Here is a 17,113-nt window from a genome sequence, read left to right on the forward strand (position 1 = left end):
TTTTACGCTGTTAGTGCATATGAATTTCAATTCTTTGAAGGTGTAAAATGTAGATGGTATCTCCGTTTCGTGGTACTAAAGTTTATGTGCTTTAAAAGTTTTTTTTCCCACTTCTTGAGATAGTTTGCAGCTTTTTGCGATGATGTGAAATTAATGGGATTTTGGCAGGTTTTTAGAACTTATAACCCACTACCCTCTTACCTTCCGTGACCCTCCGTGTAACACTCCTGTGTAGGTCACTTAGATCTCCTCTCGGGCGCTTACCAACTTAAGCTGTTTCTGAGCTCTCTTTCAGCTCTGAAGTAAAACAAATCCGCTGGGTGTTTTAACCAAGGTTTCCTGTTCTTGGTGCTATGTCTCTGTTCTTAGCAAGGATGAAGTATTTGTGAGCGCTCACCTTCTTCTCTCGTATCCCCATTTTATTTTTCAGTTTGAAGTGCACGATATGGCTCTGTCATGTCATGTTTCGGCGAAAAGCCTTTATCAAGATGCCATATCTCTTAATGAGATCACCTTTATACTCTCCATTTTCTCCACCTTTCAAGTTAATTGGTCCTTTTTCAAAGGTTTACACCTCCTTTTTAACGTTAACCCTTCATGTTCTTTTATTTCTTAGTTATTTTTATTCAATTGTTTCTTAGTTCTTTTAGTTCAATTTTACAATGTCATTTTGTTCATTTTTTGCCCTTGATTCATGTTATATTCTAACATGTATTCTAATCAACAGTTAAGCCCTTTTGAAGTCATTAGAAAATGTTAACATTTTATATATATATATATATATATATATATATATATATATATATATATATGAAAATTGAATAAACTATTTACATTCAATAATTTACACCCAAATAAAAACCTTATATGTTTAGATATCCTGTGGGTTTGTACCCTCTGTTTGTATATTCATTTAAGTGCCCATTAGTATGTCATTCTTACTTAGTCTGTGGTTCTGCTTACTACATCGGTGACCATTCTTTACCTATGTGTTTAAGTGCAAAAAATATCTCCTGTGGGTTAGTACTCCCTATGTTTGTATATTCATTTAAGTGCCCTTTAGTATGTCATTCTTACTTAGTCTGTGGTTCTACTTACTACATCGGTGACTATTCTTTACCTATGTGTTTAAGTGCAAAAAATATCTCCTGTGGGTTTGTACTCCCTATGTTTTTATATTCATTTAAGTGCCCTTTAGTATGTCATTCTTACTTAGTCTGTGGTTCTACTTACTACATCGGTGACCATTCTTTACCTATGTGTTTGAGTGCAAAAAATATATATATTATAACATTTATATCTTTGATATTAATAACATTTATAATATCATTTTATATATTATCTTATGTATCTTTGGCAGGAAATAAAAAATTGGTTTCTGGGGTGTTTAATTAATAGAAATTTTTCTTCATCATCTGAGATTATATTCTTAATTTTAGCTTCTCTCACTAGTTCATTTAACTTTTTTTTTTTTTTTTATGGGATCGTTTTTTAGCTCTTTATATGTTGTTTTATCCCCCAATATTCTCTGTGCTTCTTCAAGATATTTATTTTGGTCCATGACTACTATACCCCCCCCCTTTGTCAGCTTGTTTTATCATAATTTCGTTATTCTCTTGTAACTGTTTAAGAATACTTTGTTCTTTTCTAGGTAGGTTCCATTTCATCCCTTTTTTAGTATCAAGTTTATCCAAATCTTCTTTAACTCTTTTTTCAAATAGTTCTATCTCATTCCCTTTCCCATGTGATGGATAAAAAGTGGACCTTTGTTTTAAATTAGTATGTATATACATATTTTGTTTTATATTTCCTGCATTTGTTGAATTTTTCATAATTGGATTTTTTTAAAAATATTTTTTAAGTGCCAATTTCCTCGTAAACTTATTAATATTTATTAATGTGTCACATTTGTTTAGTTTATTTGATGGCGCAAAGGTTAACCCCTTGCTTAGAATTTCCTTTTCCTCATTGCTGAGGACTTTCTTACTTAGATTGAAAATTCCTGATGTATCTATTTCTGTTTTTTTTTAATTCATTTTGTCTCCTAACTCTTCCTCCTCTACTTCCTCTATTCTTCTTTTCCCTTTCGATGGTCCTTGATTTGTGACCTGGCCTCTCCCTAAAAAATGATCTTTGGATGTTCCTGGTCTTTCTGTGGTCTGGTCTATTTCATTTTCTGTCTCATTTCTAAGAACCTCAAACCTATTTCTATTTTCCTCTCCCCAATTGTGTTCTTTTTCACTATCTCTCTTTTTCCAATGTATGTTACTATTGTGTTGTTCATAATTATTTCTCCTCTCTCTTGGATATTTTCCCTGTTGTGATGTATAGTTTGGTCTATATGTTTGTCTTCTCTCTCTTGAATATTCTCCCTGTTGTCTTATATAGTTTGGCCTGTGGGGTTCTTTATTTCTATAGTTCCACCCTCTCCATTCTTTCTGTGGATAGTAATTACTATGTTGATTCTCCATCATATTTTTAAAATAATGATCATCCCATCCTTCTCGTTGTTCTCCTTGATATCTTTTGTTATCATTACACCACCTCCCTCTTTGATCATATTTCCTTTCCTCATCATATATTTCATCCCATCTTTTATGACTGCTCTGATCCGGAAATCTTCTATTATCTCTTCTAATCTCTCTTCTTCTATACTCTCATTGTTCTTTTTTATTTTTCATATTTCCTATACTACTCTCTCCTCTTTTTGACATTTCTTTATTTAAATTAACATTTGTGTTATTCTCTTCTATAGTTCCTGTCTGGTTTCTTTTTACTGAAAAGTCTCCCATTGTTTCTTTCATCCTCTTTAACCTGTTTATCTCTCCCATAATCTTCCTTGTCTCTTTGTAATTTTCTCCACTTTCCCTTTAAGATCTCTTTGTTTGTTTCCTCTAATTGCTTTATTATTTCTTGTTGTTTTTCTTTATAACCCTCATAATTCTCTTCACTTTCTATAGTCTCTTTGCATTTCTGAATTTTTTAATCTACATTTTGTAAAGTGAGTTTTCTAGATTTGATAATTATATTTACCAAATTTAATGATGCTTTTTCCAAAGTATCAAACCATTGTTTCCCATGTTCCTCATTTAAATCAAATGTACAGTCTTTCCTTAACCTCAGTCCTCTTGGGACCATACCTTCAGTTGTATATTTTTGCAAGAATCTAATCTCCAATTTTTGTTTAATCTCCTTAATCAGTAGGTCTCCAAGTTCTTCAAAGGTTTCATCTAAGTTTTTAATTTCATCCATATCTATTTCTATTGAATTTATATTGAATTCATTATCAATAGTATTGTGCATGGTTTCTCTTATTGAGAATAAATCCATCTTTATTAGATTTAATACTGGTCAAATTACTGAAACAATTTTTAGAAATATATATAATATAATAAAGAAATATATATAACAAAACAGAAACAGAATATTTACTTTTATTGGGAAATCATATACTGTTAGAAAAAAATCTTAAAGTAAATATTCTGTATAACTCACACTCTGCCTCTTTATTAAACAAATTATCCCAAAATTAATTTGTAAGTAATATATTTCAAACAGGTATAAAGTCTGCTGCAAACAATGCTGGTCTGGTTTAAAATAATTATCTAACTTGAAATTGTTGAAAATGAATACGGTGTTAGTGTTGTTTTTTGTGGCTATGATGCAGGTTGGGAAACCCCATCTATAAGGAATATTATTGTCTCTTAGAGTCACTGTAATAAATTTCAGGTCCTTTCTTTTCTGTAAGGTGGCAGGGCAGATGTCCGAGTAGATCTGCACCGCTATCCCGTCATGTGTGAGGGGTGATTAATTCCTTGCTCCTTTAAGAATTTCCTCTTTGTCCCTGAAGGAGAGTAGCTTCACTATCACATCCCTCGGCGGTGCTTTGGTTGGTGGTTTCGGGCGTAGGGCACGGGGTGCTCTTTCTATAGGGATTTCTCGTGCTGATGGTGCATCTTTTGCCGTGCGGAAGAGGCACTGTAGGTGCCCCTGTAGGGCTTCTGGAGATATGGATTCAGGGATCCCTCAGATCCTGAGGTTGTTCCTTTGACTCCTGTTTTCTAGATCCTCAATTCTATCCATTAGGTTTTGTAGTATATCTGCATGCATTTGCGTGTTGTCTGACTGCACTCGCATTTCGGATTGTTGGGTTTCTTGTCTCTCTTCCATGTTTGAAACTCTGTGTTCTAAGGCCGTGATATCTTTTTTAAATTCCCCAAACAAGTCTTTCACTTCCTGCATGGCTTCTCTTATATCTTCTTTGGAAGCGAAGAATTTGAGGTAATCTTTGGTGACATGTTGTGTAGTGTCTGGATTGCCCTTGCATGCTTGAGTTTCTGCCTCCTGTCTGTGCTTAAGGAGTGAGTCGCAGGGAGGTGATGAGGCTGGTTAAGACAGTTTTAGATAGTTATTCATGGTGGATAGTTTATAATCCTTGGTTAACTTTGGGGTTCTTTTGTTTGGCATCCCAGTTTGCATGGGCCCTGATATTTCCTCAGGAAGTGGGACAGGGTAGTGTAACACGAGAGCAATCTTGTGAGACAAACACAGGTTTAGGTGTTTCTATTTAACAATGAAGAGGTATTTATGTAGCAAGCCCTTATGTTTATATCTATGGGTATAGTACGGATAAGGGCAATTATATGAGCCTCAGCAAATTAAGTTGTTATTACATCATCAGCCTCACTATGCTAGATATTGCATTGGCGTCTCAGTTGCTACGTTAGGGTTTATGAATACCCTTTTGTCTAATGCCGGGCCCCTTTTCAGCAAGAGTATTGAGTATGTGTGTTTTGCAGTAATTTCTATGTTTTTTAGTGAGGGTTTCTGTTGTTCCTGTGACCAAACCCTGTCCAGCCTAATTCTCACAGTGTTCTGTTCTTTTTAATGTTTTGGGTGCCCAGCCGTGTCCAAAGACAGTCCCCCCCCTTTTTTTTCCCCCTTAGTCTCCGGTCTTGTTGTTACCTGTATAACTACAGTATGTGTCCGTTTTGCTGGGGGGGGACCTTCAAAGTGCAGGCATGTACTGTCGGCAGTCCCCTTTGGTGACCGGGGCTTAGTCAGATGTTTAGGTCTCTTTAGTCCCTCCGCTCTGTCACCTCCTCTTATAGTGATCACTGTGGTGTCTGCCTATATGACCGTTAGGACGGCGTGGTTCCGGCTTCTTTGTGCATGCAGGCCTTGTTGCGCAGTTATGTTGCCGTTATGGCAGCTCGTGATGCATGTCTTTCAGCTCTGTGATATGCGCTGGGAGGAGGCTGGGGTATTCCCCTTTCTGCTACAGCTAATATTAGGCTAAGGTAGTGTGTTAGTTACCATTATGGCATCGGAGCTATGTCTTCACACAGCCATATTCCTGTGCGGCCAAGCTCCGCCCCCTCTATCTTCAGTTTTTATCCTTATCCTGGAAGGTTCTTTTTCTTCTGTTTCTTCGGCTAGAAGGGTTGCTGAGCTTTTGGCTTTGTTGCGCAAACCTCCATTTCTGATTTTGCTTCAGGATAAGGGTATTCTTCATGCTAGTTATTCTTTTCTTCCTAAGGTAGAATCTACAGACACTATAAATCAGAAAATTACTGGTTCCTTCTTTTTCTCCAGCTCCTGCAAACTCTAAGGAGTGCCTTCTTCACAGTCTTTATGTTGTGAGAGCTCTAAAATATGTTTTACGCCACAAAAAATGTCAGACTTTCTTGTTCTATTTTTGCTCATATTTATTGGCCCTGCAATTGTCAGAAAGCTTTGACTGTTTCTTTAGCTGCCTGACTTAAAGCTTTAATGTATAAGGCATATTTAGTCGCAGGGAAAGCTCCCCTGAGTGCATTACTGCTCATTCTATTAGAGCAGTTGCTATTACTTCTTTTGATCAGATTTGTAAGGCAGCTACTTGGTCTTCTTTTCACGTGTTTTGAAGTTGTATCACTTTGCTATGCTGTTAGCAGTAAAGATTTGTTGGCTGTAGTCCCTGATCAGTAATGTACCTGCCTTCACTGTTTGCCCCCCGCCCCCCATAATGACTCATGGATTATCACCATATGATTAAAAAAAAAAGTACACAGCTGATAAATTAATTTCTTTTTGATGGTTAAATTCCACAAGCCATGCACTTTCTTTTTGTTTAGGTGGTGCAAGTTATTATATTGCACTTCTTTATATATTATATATATTATATAATATGACGCTAATGTATACAAGCAAAAGAGGAAGGGAGAGTTTCTTTTTTGTGCTTATTTTCCAGTATTATAGGTTTAAAAAAGGAGTTGCAGAAATAGTTTCAGCAATCTGTGCATCTCACTGTATTAGAGCACAGCAATAAACCCTGTTCCTTGGAAATATATATTCTAATATACATTTCCTTACTTGTAATGTCTGTTATAAAGCTGCATAAATCCTGGGCTGCTGTTTTATGTCACAGTGGGCTCCCTAATTGATGGATGACTATGGGTCAAGTTGCTTGACTGGATGTGACTCCTTACTTATTGTCTTTATATTAATATCTATCTATCTTCTATCTATCATCTATCTATCTATCTATCATCTATCTATATCTGTATGTCTGTCTTATCTGTCTATTATTTATTTATAAAACATTGACAAGCCTTAAAATACTTAAAGCGATACTGAACCCATTTTTTTTTTCTTTCATAAGTCAGATAGAGCATGCAATTTTAAGAAACTTTCTAATTTACTCCTATTATCATTTTTTCTTCCTTCTCTTGCTATCTTTATTTGAAAAAGAAAGCATCTAAGCTTTTTTTTTGGTTCAGAACTTTGGACAGCACTTTTTTATTGGTGCAAGAACAACCCAGGTTGTTCACCAAAAATGGGCCGGCATCTAAACTTACATTCTTGCATTTCAAATAAAGATACCAAGAGAATTAAGAAAATTTGATAATAGGAGTAAATTAGAAAGTTGCTTAAAATGTCATGCTCTATCTGAATCATGAAAGAAAAAATTGGGTTCAGTGTCCCTTTAACTAATTCCACTAGGCTACAAAATTGTTCATTTTATAACACAAATTATGTTAGTTAAAGGGACATTCCTGTCAAATTTAAATGCACATAGAAGAATTACAGATTTGAATAGAAACATATTTGCAATTTTCATATTGGCAAAAATGCTTCTAGTAAAAGTTATCACTGTTTTAGTGTTAGCATTTTTCTCTGCTCGTGCATGTGAAGCATAGCTAGATATTCTCAGTTCACAAGCATACTAAATACTGCAGCTGCTCAGAGCCATAGTGGGGCTTGTATAATGTCAACAATTAACACATTGAGTCATTACCAGAGGGTACAAGCACCTTAGGCTCTCTGAACTAATGCTGTGTTTAAAATGCTGGTGCACGGTGCATACTTAAAGGGACAGTCAACACCAGATTTTTTGCTGTTTTAAAAGATAGATAATCCCTTAATTACCAATTCCCCAGTTTTGCATAACCAACACAGTTATAATAATACACGTTTTACCTCTGTAATTACCTTGTATCTAAGCCTCAGCAGACTGCCCCCTTATTTCAGTTCTTTTGACAGACTTTCATTTTAGCCAATCAGAGCTGTCTCCATGGTAAATTCACGTGCAGGAGCTCAATGTTATCTATATGAAACACGTGAACTAATGCCCTCTAGTGGTGAAAAACTATTAAAATGCATTTAAATTAGAGGCGGCCTTCAAGGTCTAAGAAATTAGCATATAAACCTCCTAGGTTTAGCATTCAACTAAGAATACCAAGCGAACAAAGCAAAATTGGTGATACAAGTAAATTGGAAAGTTGTTTAAAATTACATGCCCTATTTGAAACATGAACATTTTTTTGGACTTGACTGGAATACATTTTTGAAACAGCTATAGCTTTTATTAGAAGCATTTTTGCTAATGCATGTATCTTACAAAATTGCTTCTGTTCAATACCGAAATGCACCCATGTGATTTGCAATTTTGGCTGGAATGTCCCTTTAATGTGAACAGACTTGATTATAAATACACATCTGCTCAAATTAAATCTTTCAATTTACAATAATATCTTTAATAATATAAAGAAAGAGGTATAATAGGGAGCAGTGCTGAGTACCTTAAAAATAGTAAATTAAATGTAACTGACAGTAAAGACAGCAGGTGGGAAACAAGAAGACATAAAACATAAGCAGGCAGCCAAGTGTAAGATGCATTGTGCAGAGGAAAGATAGATAAAGGACATTCATTATGGACAATTTTACAACAAACAATGGGGAATTGTGTCCTTAGCCAATGCCATCACAACACAGGTGCCCGAGCACTTTTCCTTATCGTCATATCCCATTTCGCTGTGCTTGCACTTCACTAAAGACTCACAGAATGTTCAAAATATCGTTTTCTGTTTATTTTTTTTGTAAAATATCAGAGTAAAGGAATACAGAATTTTTATTTTTTTATTTAATAGACACAAGCCAAGCAAGATTTCACTGTAACATTGAGTTAATCAATTGCCATTAGTCCTAGGATTTGTCTGCTTAAGAATAATATTGTAACAATATTGTAACAATCAGGTGGACCCCTTGCTCAATAGCTTAGAGTAATCAGTTGCAGGTTATTGATGAGAACAAGGAAATTAGACCTGTATGTTGGTGTTTACTGTCATTGAAAGCAAAATAGTTTGTCATTTCAAGACTGGTGCTATAGCAGGTTGTCTAAATTTAGTGATCCAGGAGCTGCAGACAGGTTAGAATTTTGATATCTGTCTGCATGTGCTCATGTGGCAGCATCCTGAAACTCTGACGTCTGTCCTCCTTAGAGATTTTATACAGACTCCCTTGTGCTATAGGAAAATATTAGAGACTAAACACTGAGTTTAAACTCAGTAAGTGACTGTATGGCGGTTTCTTTAATTAGCTGTAATGACAGTGCTTGCTTCTGTATTCTCATTGTTATCAATAAACATAAAAGTGTTTGTTGCTGATTATCAACTGTAGCTTAACAACGGAATATGTAAATTGATTTTTGTTAACATCCCTATATTTCTAAAGAAGCCTTTTTTATATTGGTTTAACAAGTACATATTCAACTTAAATGGCTAATCAGTGAACACATGTAGATCCCCCAGCTTTAATACAATTATTTAAGCAATGTTGCCATCTAGTGGTATCTATTGTTAAAGCCATTTTTTTTCTCCAGGAAAATCATTTAGAGAAAGAAAAAATATTTTATTCAGGACAATATAGCAAATCCGGGGATCTAATCAATGTTTAATTATTTTTGTTTATAAATGTTGGGGATTTACAGCATGTGGAGAATAATTAATTATAAGAAATATGCACATTTAAAAGATCTTTTACCAAAAATCTAACCAAATGCTTCAGTAATATAATTTAACATGTGTTTGTCTGTGTGTGTGTTTATGTGTGTGTACACTTCGGTATGTGTGTGTTTTTGTATATGTGTGTGTATGTTTGTGTGTGTCAAATTTTACTGTTTCTTTTCATTAGTACAAATTTTTGGGGCAAGATTACAAGTGAGTTTGGATATCGCGACAGTGCTTACTTCTTCTCACCATAGATTTTTATGGGGTGAGCTGAAAAAAAAAAAGATTTAATGCTCGCTTGCTAACCCAACACTGCACTGAAAATTCTTATGAAGAAACCAAAAAGAGCAGCTCCGATTCAGATAATTTATTAACAATACCATTCACAATAATGCATGCTCACTTACACTTAAAAGTACAAAGAATCATTCAGGTACATCTCCGGTTTCCATCCGACTATGCAGCATCGGATCCAATGTTAGAGTGTCTAAAGCGCGAAGCAAAGAATCCAGACAGCGTTCAGCTGTTAGTCTCTATTTGGCGTCCTTAGTCACAAACACTGGAAGTGACTACACTGACAGGTATGGTGCCGGAAGTGCGTCACCTCGTACGTGACTAACGTGACTAAGGAGGCCAAATAAAGACTGCTAAACACTGTCTGGATTCTTTGCTTCGCGCTTTAGACACTCTAACATTGCATCCGATGCTGCATAGTCAGATGGAAACCGTAGATGTGACTGAATGATTCTTTGTACTTTTTAGTGTAAGTGAACATGTATTATTGTGAATGGTATTGTTCATAAATTATCTGAATCAGAGCTGTGCTTTTTCGTTTCTTCACTAGACTCTGCTTACTACTTCTGGCTGGATTAAGGAATTTCCAGTTTATAAAAGCTGCACCAGAATTCAATTATATGTTCATCCTGTTTATGGACTAAGTATCTTTTAAATTCACTTTTGTAATTGTTTATTTAAAAAAAAATTTTTTTTTATCGTGTATACACTTGCAATCCTTTGAAGGATTTATGTTATGGCATTCTAGGTATGATTTTAAATGTATATGTTTTAGTTATCATACATAGATTTTCCTGAGGCACTTTTTTATTTGTATTGAATATCAGTGTTAGCGCTTCTTAATTTTAGTGTCTGTACTGAAAATGCTTAGCTATTGCTCGCTTCACTGTGCTAGACCAACTGCACTAAACCTGAAGGTGCTTTATGAATATTACAAATTTTTATGTTCTCCACATAGAAGAAAATGTTATTTTCATTTTTAAATATATATTTCTATATATAGATATATAGATAGATAGATAGATAGATATCATCACATTTCCATTAAAAATGCCAAAGATCAAAGAATTTGACATACATAAAGTTATACTTTTGCATCAGCAAGGCCACTTTCAAAGGGAAATCAGCAAAAAAAAAAATGGATACTCAATATGTGGTATTCAAGCTGTTATAAAGAATCAGGAGAGGTCAAGGACAAAAAAAAGGATTGGAAGGCCAAGACAACTTTTAAAATCTGTTGAGAAGTTTCTTAGAGTTTCTTCTTTGAGAGACCAGAAGAAGTCCAGCAAGGACCTGGCTCAGCATCTGGCAGCTTCGTTGGGATGCCAAAGAAGCTTGATCAGGAATGGTCTTTGTGGAAGGGTAGCAGCCAATAAACCATTTCTTCGGAAGGGGAACAGGGTGAAAAAGCTAAGAAATTCTAAAGCTCAAGATGGCGTCCCTTCAATTCCGATTGGCTGATAGAATTCTATCAGCCAATCAGAATTAAGGTAGATAAAATCCTATTGGCTGATGCAATCAGCCAATAGGATTGAAGTTCAATCCTATTAGCTGATGCAATCAGCCAATAGGATTGAGCTGGCATTCTATTGGCTGATTGGAACAGCCAATAGAATGCTGGCTCAATCCTATTGGCTTATTGGATCAGTCAATAGGATTGAACTTCAATCCTATTGGCTGATTGCATCAGCCAATAGGATTGAACTTCAATCCTATTGGCTGATTACATAAGCCAATAGGATTTTTTCTACCTTAATTCTGATTGGCTGATAGATCAGCCAATCGGAATTGAAGGGACGCCATCTTGAGCTTTAGCATTTCTTAGCTTTTTCACCCTGTTCCCCTTCCGAAGAAATGGTTTATTGGCTGCTACCCTTCCACATCTTGGATGACGTCATTTAAAGAAACCTTCATTCAGTGTTAGCCGTCGGATGAAGAGGATGCTCCTCGTTGGATGTCTTGAAGATGGACCCGCTCCGCGCCGGATGGATGAAGATAGAAGATGCCGTCTGGATGAAGACTTCAGCCTATCTGGAGGACTACTTCTGCTCGACTTGGATGAAGACTTCTCACGGCTTCGTTAAGGACTTCGGCCCGGTTGGATGAAGACTTCTCCCGGTAAGGTGATCTTCAAGGGGTTAGGGTTAGGTTTTTTTTTAAGGGGGGGTATTGGGTGGGTTTTAGAGTAGGTTTGGTTGTGTGGAAGGTGGGTTTTAATGTTGGGGGGATTTGTATTTTTTTACAGGTAAAAGAGCTGATTACTTTGGGGCAATGCCCTGCAAAAGGCCCTTTTAAGGGCTATTTGCAATTTAGTGTAGGGTAGGGCTTTTTTATTTTGGGGGGGCTTTTTTATTTTGTTAAGGGGATTAGACTAGTTGTAATTAGTTTAAAAATCTTGTAATTTGTTTATTATTTTCTGTAATTTTAGTGGGGGGGTTGTACTTTAGCTAATTTTATTTAATTGTATATAATTTAGGGAATTAATTTAATTATAGTGTAGTGTTAGGTGTAATTGTAACTTAGGTTAGGTTTTATTTTACAGGTACTTTTGTATTTATTTTAGCTAGGTAGCTAGCAAATATTAGTAACTATTCTACCTAGTTAAAATAAATACAAACATGCCTGTAAAATAAAAATAAACCCTTATTATAGCTACAATGTAACTATAATATTGTAGCTAGCTTAGGGTTTATTTTACAGGTAAGTATTTATTTTTAAATAGGAATAATTTAGTTAATGATAGGAATATTTATTTCTATTAATTATATTTAAATTAGGGGGTTAGGTTTAGGGTTAGACTTAGGTTTAGGGGTTAATTACTTTCATATAGTGGTGGTGACGGCAGATTAGGGTTAATAAATGTAGATAGGTGGCGGCGATTTTAGGGCCATCAGATTAGGGGTTAATAATATTTAAGTAATGTTTGCGAGGTGGGAGTGTGTCGGTTTAGGGGTTAATATGTTTACTGTAGTGGCGGCAACGTTGGGGGCAGGAGATTAGGGGTTAATAAGTGTAGGTAGGTGGCGGCGACATTTGGGGCGGCAGAGTAGGGGTTAATAAATATAATGTAGGGTTCGGCAATGTTGGGGGCAGCAGATTAGGGGTTCATAAGTATAATGTAGGTGGCAGCGGAGTCCGGAGCAGCAGATTAGGGGTTAATAATTATACTGTAAGTGTTGGGGATGTCGGGCGGTAGATTAGGGGTTAATAAGTGTAAGATATGGGGTGTTCAGACTCGGGGTTCATGTTAGGATGTTAGGTGTAGACATAAAATGTATTTCCCCATAGGAATCAATTGGGCTGCGTTAAGGAGTTTTACGCTGCTTTTTTGCAGGTGTTAGACTTTATTTCAGCCGGCTCTCCTATGGGGAAATCGTACACGAGCACGTTACACCAGCTCACCGCTAACGTAAGCAGCGCTGATATTGGAGTGCGGTAATGAGCAAAATTTTGCTCAATGCTCACTTCTTGTCTTTTAAAGCCAGGTTTGTAAAAACCTGTAATACCAGCGCTGTAGGTAAGTGAGCGGTGAGTGAAAACTGTTCATTAGCACCGCACAGCCTCTAATGCAAAACTCGTAATCTGGGCCATAGCTTTTTTATAACTAGAATTTAAGTATTGAAATTGTCAGGATAGGTGAGAATACAACAGGCAAAGCAACTCTTCAAAATGGCAAAGTAAAAGAAAAGTAGCTAGTTGTAAACAATGTAATATACTCCCACATGTAAAATAGGTCATTTGAAACAGAGAGAGAATATTTTAGAGTACATTGCCCTTTTAAATCTTCTAATTGGAGATAGTAAAGTGACATGCAATGCAAAATTAATTGGAAATACAATAAAAATGAGGGGGGAAATATCTGAAAACACTGTTACTTTAACAAATGAAATACAGATGCAGCTCCTTAAAGGTTCGCTGCGGCAAATCAGTTGCGAAAACACTATCGGCTAGATTACGAGTTTTGTGTTATGAGTGAAAAAGCCTCAGAACGCTGCTTTTTCACTACCACTGGTATTACGAGTCTTGCAGGTATATCTGTACCGCACACTTTTTTGTCCGTAACTCAATGTAACTACCGCAGCTTTCAAAAAGTCCTTTTTCAATGGGACTTTCATAGTGCCGGTATTACGAGTTTGCCTGTCCGGCCAAAAAGTGAGCAGTACAGCCCATAACTACATGATCCATACCGTAAACTGAAAGTCAGTAGTTATGGGTTTTACGCTACAAAGCCGTACCATAAAACTCATAACTAAAGAGCTAAAAAGAACACCAACACCCATAAACTACCTATTAACCCCTAAACCGAGGCCCTCAAGCATCGCAAACACTGTAATTAAATGATTAAACCGCTCCGGATATCGCCACTACTAGAATAAACATTTTAACCCCTAAACCGTCACACTCCCGCATCGCAAACACTAGTTAAATATTATTAACCCCTAATCTGCTGTCCCTAACATCGCCGCAACCTACATTACTGTTATTAACCCCTAATCTGTTGCCCCCAAAATCACTGCCACTATACTAAAATTATAAACCCCTAAACCTAACCCTAAGTCTAACCCCAACAGCCACTAAGTTTAATATAATTAAAATAAATCTAAATAAAAATTACTACCATTAACTAAATAATTCCTATATAAAATGTAATACTTACCTATAAAAAAAACCTAAGCTAACTAATAGTTACATTGTAGCTATCTTAGGCTTTATTTTTATTTTACAGTTTGTATTTATTTTAACTAAGTAGACTAGTTACTAAATAGTTATTAACTATTTACTAACTACCTAGCTAAAATAAATACAAATTTACCTGTAAAATAAAATCTAACTTGTCTTACACTAACACCTAATATTACACTACAATTAACTAAATTACATTAATTAAATACAATTAACTAAATTACAAAAAACAAACACTAAATTACACAAAATAAAAAATAAATTATCAAATATTTAAACTAATTACACCTAATCTAATAGCCCTATCAAAATAAAAAAGTCCACCCAAAATAAAAAAAACCTAGCCTAAACTAAACTGCCAATACCCCTTAAAAGGGCCTTTTGCGGGGCATTGCCCCAAAGAAATCAGCTGTTTTACCTGTAAAAAAAAAAAAAAAAAATACAAACAACCCCCAACAGTATAGCCCATCACCCACACAACCAAACCCCCCAAATAAAATCCTATCTAAAGAACCTAAGCTCCCCATTGCCCTGAAAATGGCATTTGGATGGGCATTGCCCTTAAAAGGGCATTTAGAACTTTTTCAGCCCAAACCCTAATCTAAAAATAAAACCCACCCAATAAACCCTTAAAAAAACCTAACACTATCCTCCGAAGATCCACTTACAGTTTTTGAAGACCGGACATCCATCCTCAACGAAGCCGGGAGATGTCTTCATTCAAGCGGCAAGAAGTCCTCAACAAAGCCGGGAGAAGTCTTCATCCAAGCGGCAAAAAGTGGTCCTCTATGTGGGCAGAATGTAGGTAGGTGGCGGCGATGTTAGGGGAAGCAGATTAGGGGTTAATAAGTATAATGTAGGTGGTGGTGATGTTGGGGGCGGGCAGATTAGGTTTTTTAGATAGGATTTTATTTGGGGTGTTTGGTTGTGTGTGTGGTGGATTTTACTGTTGGTTGGTTGGTTGGTTGTATTTTTTTTTTACAGGTAAAAGAGCTGATTTCTTTGGGGCAATGCCCCACAAAAGGACCTTTTAAGGGCTATTGGCAGTTTAGTTTAGTTTAGGCTAGGTTTTTTTATTTTGATAGGGCTATTAGGTTAGGTGTAATTAGTCTAAATATTTGATCATTTCTTTTTTATGTTGTGTAATTTAGTGTTTTTTTTGTAATTTAGTTAATTGTATTTAATTAATGTAATTTAGTTAATTGTAGTGTAATATTAGGTGTTAGTGTTAGTGTTAGTGTGAGACAGGTTAGGTTTTATTTTACAGGTAAATTTGTATTTATTTTAGCTAGGTAGTTAGTAAATAGTTAATAACTATTTAGTAACTAGTCTACCTAGTTAAAATACAAACTTACCTGTAAAATAAAAATACAACCTAAGATAGCTACAATGTAACTTTTAGTTATATTGTAGCAAGCTTAGGGTTTATTTTATAGGTAAGTATTTAGTTTTAAATAGGAATTATTTAGGTATTAATTTTAATTTTTATTTAGATTTATTTTAATTATGTTAAAGTTAGTGGGTGTTAGGGTTAGGGTTAGACTTAGGGATAGGTTTAGGGGTTAATAACTTTAGTATAGTGGCGATGTTGGGGGTGGAAGATTAGGGGTTAATAAATGTAGGTAGGTGGCGGCGACATTGGGGGCAGCAGATTAGGGGTTAATAAATGTAGGTAGGGGGCAGCGACATTGGGGATGGCAGATTAGGGGTTAATAAATGTAGGTAGGTGGCTGCGATGTTAGGGGTGGCAGATTGGGGGTTAATAAGTATAATGTAGGTGGTGGCGATGTCGGGGGTGGCAGATTACGGGTTAATAAGTGTAATGTAGGTTGCGGCAATGTCGGGGGCGGCAGATTAGGGGTGTTTAGACTCGGGGTTTATGTTAGGGTGTTAGGTGTAAACATAAATTTTCTTTCCCCATAGGAATCAAATGGGGCTGCTTTATGGAGCTTTACGCTCCTTTTTTGCAGGTGTTAGGCTTTTTTTTAGCCGGCTCTCCCCATTGATGTCTATGGGGAAATCGTGCACGAGCACGTGCTGGTATTTGAGTGCGGTATGGAGCTCAATGGAGCTCAACACTGTAATATTGCCTGCTAACGTCGGGTTTATGAAAACCTGTAATAGCAGCGCTATAGGGAGGTGAGCGGTGGAAATAACTTGCAAGTTAGTACCGAACCTCTCATAAGGCAAAACTCGTAATCTAGCCGTATGTGCATTATGGCTTTTTCACATTTGGGGTTGCGCAGGTATTACAAGTTGCAAAGTAACTTATTTTGTGCTCATGTTAAGCCTTGTAATGCAAACAGTGTGTTCCCCATAGGAGTCAATGGAGAAAACAAAAAAAATTTAAACACAAAAACCCTAATATGTTAAGCAAAGCCCATGATGTATTCTCCTTGAAAAGTGTACATGAAAATGTGAATATTTCATATTGTGAAAATGTTTTTGCAATGGAATATGCTCTATTTATTTCTTAAATAAATATTTCTCTATATATTTGTTGATATTTGGACTGATATTGCTATTTATTGCGAGATATGTATATGAATATATATATATATATATATATATATGTCTAGATATCTTGAGATCTATATGCAAATATCGCATTGAAAATACATCTGAGATATTATTTAATATGCAAAAGATTGTAATGTAAAATATTTTCATTATCTCCCTAGTTAAACATAAATCTATACAATAAAATCCATGTTTCTCTATGTATGTGTATGCATGTCAATGTAAAATCCCTGTGTATGCTTCTTTTTTTCTAACACCCGAGATCTCGTACCTTTGAGCCCTTATAACTTTTTTGTGTATTTTTTTTTATTATTTTTATTAGACAGTGTTAATATGAGTATAACTGT

The sequence above is a fragment of the Bombina bombina genome, chromosome 5 (assembly GCF_027579735.1).
Source record: "Bombina bombina isolate aBomBom1 chromosome 5, aBomBom1.pri, whole genome shotgun sequence".
Lineage (NCBI taxonomy): Eukaryota > Metazoa > Chordata > Amphibia > Anura > Bombinatoridae > Bombina > Bombina bombina.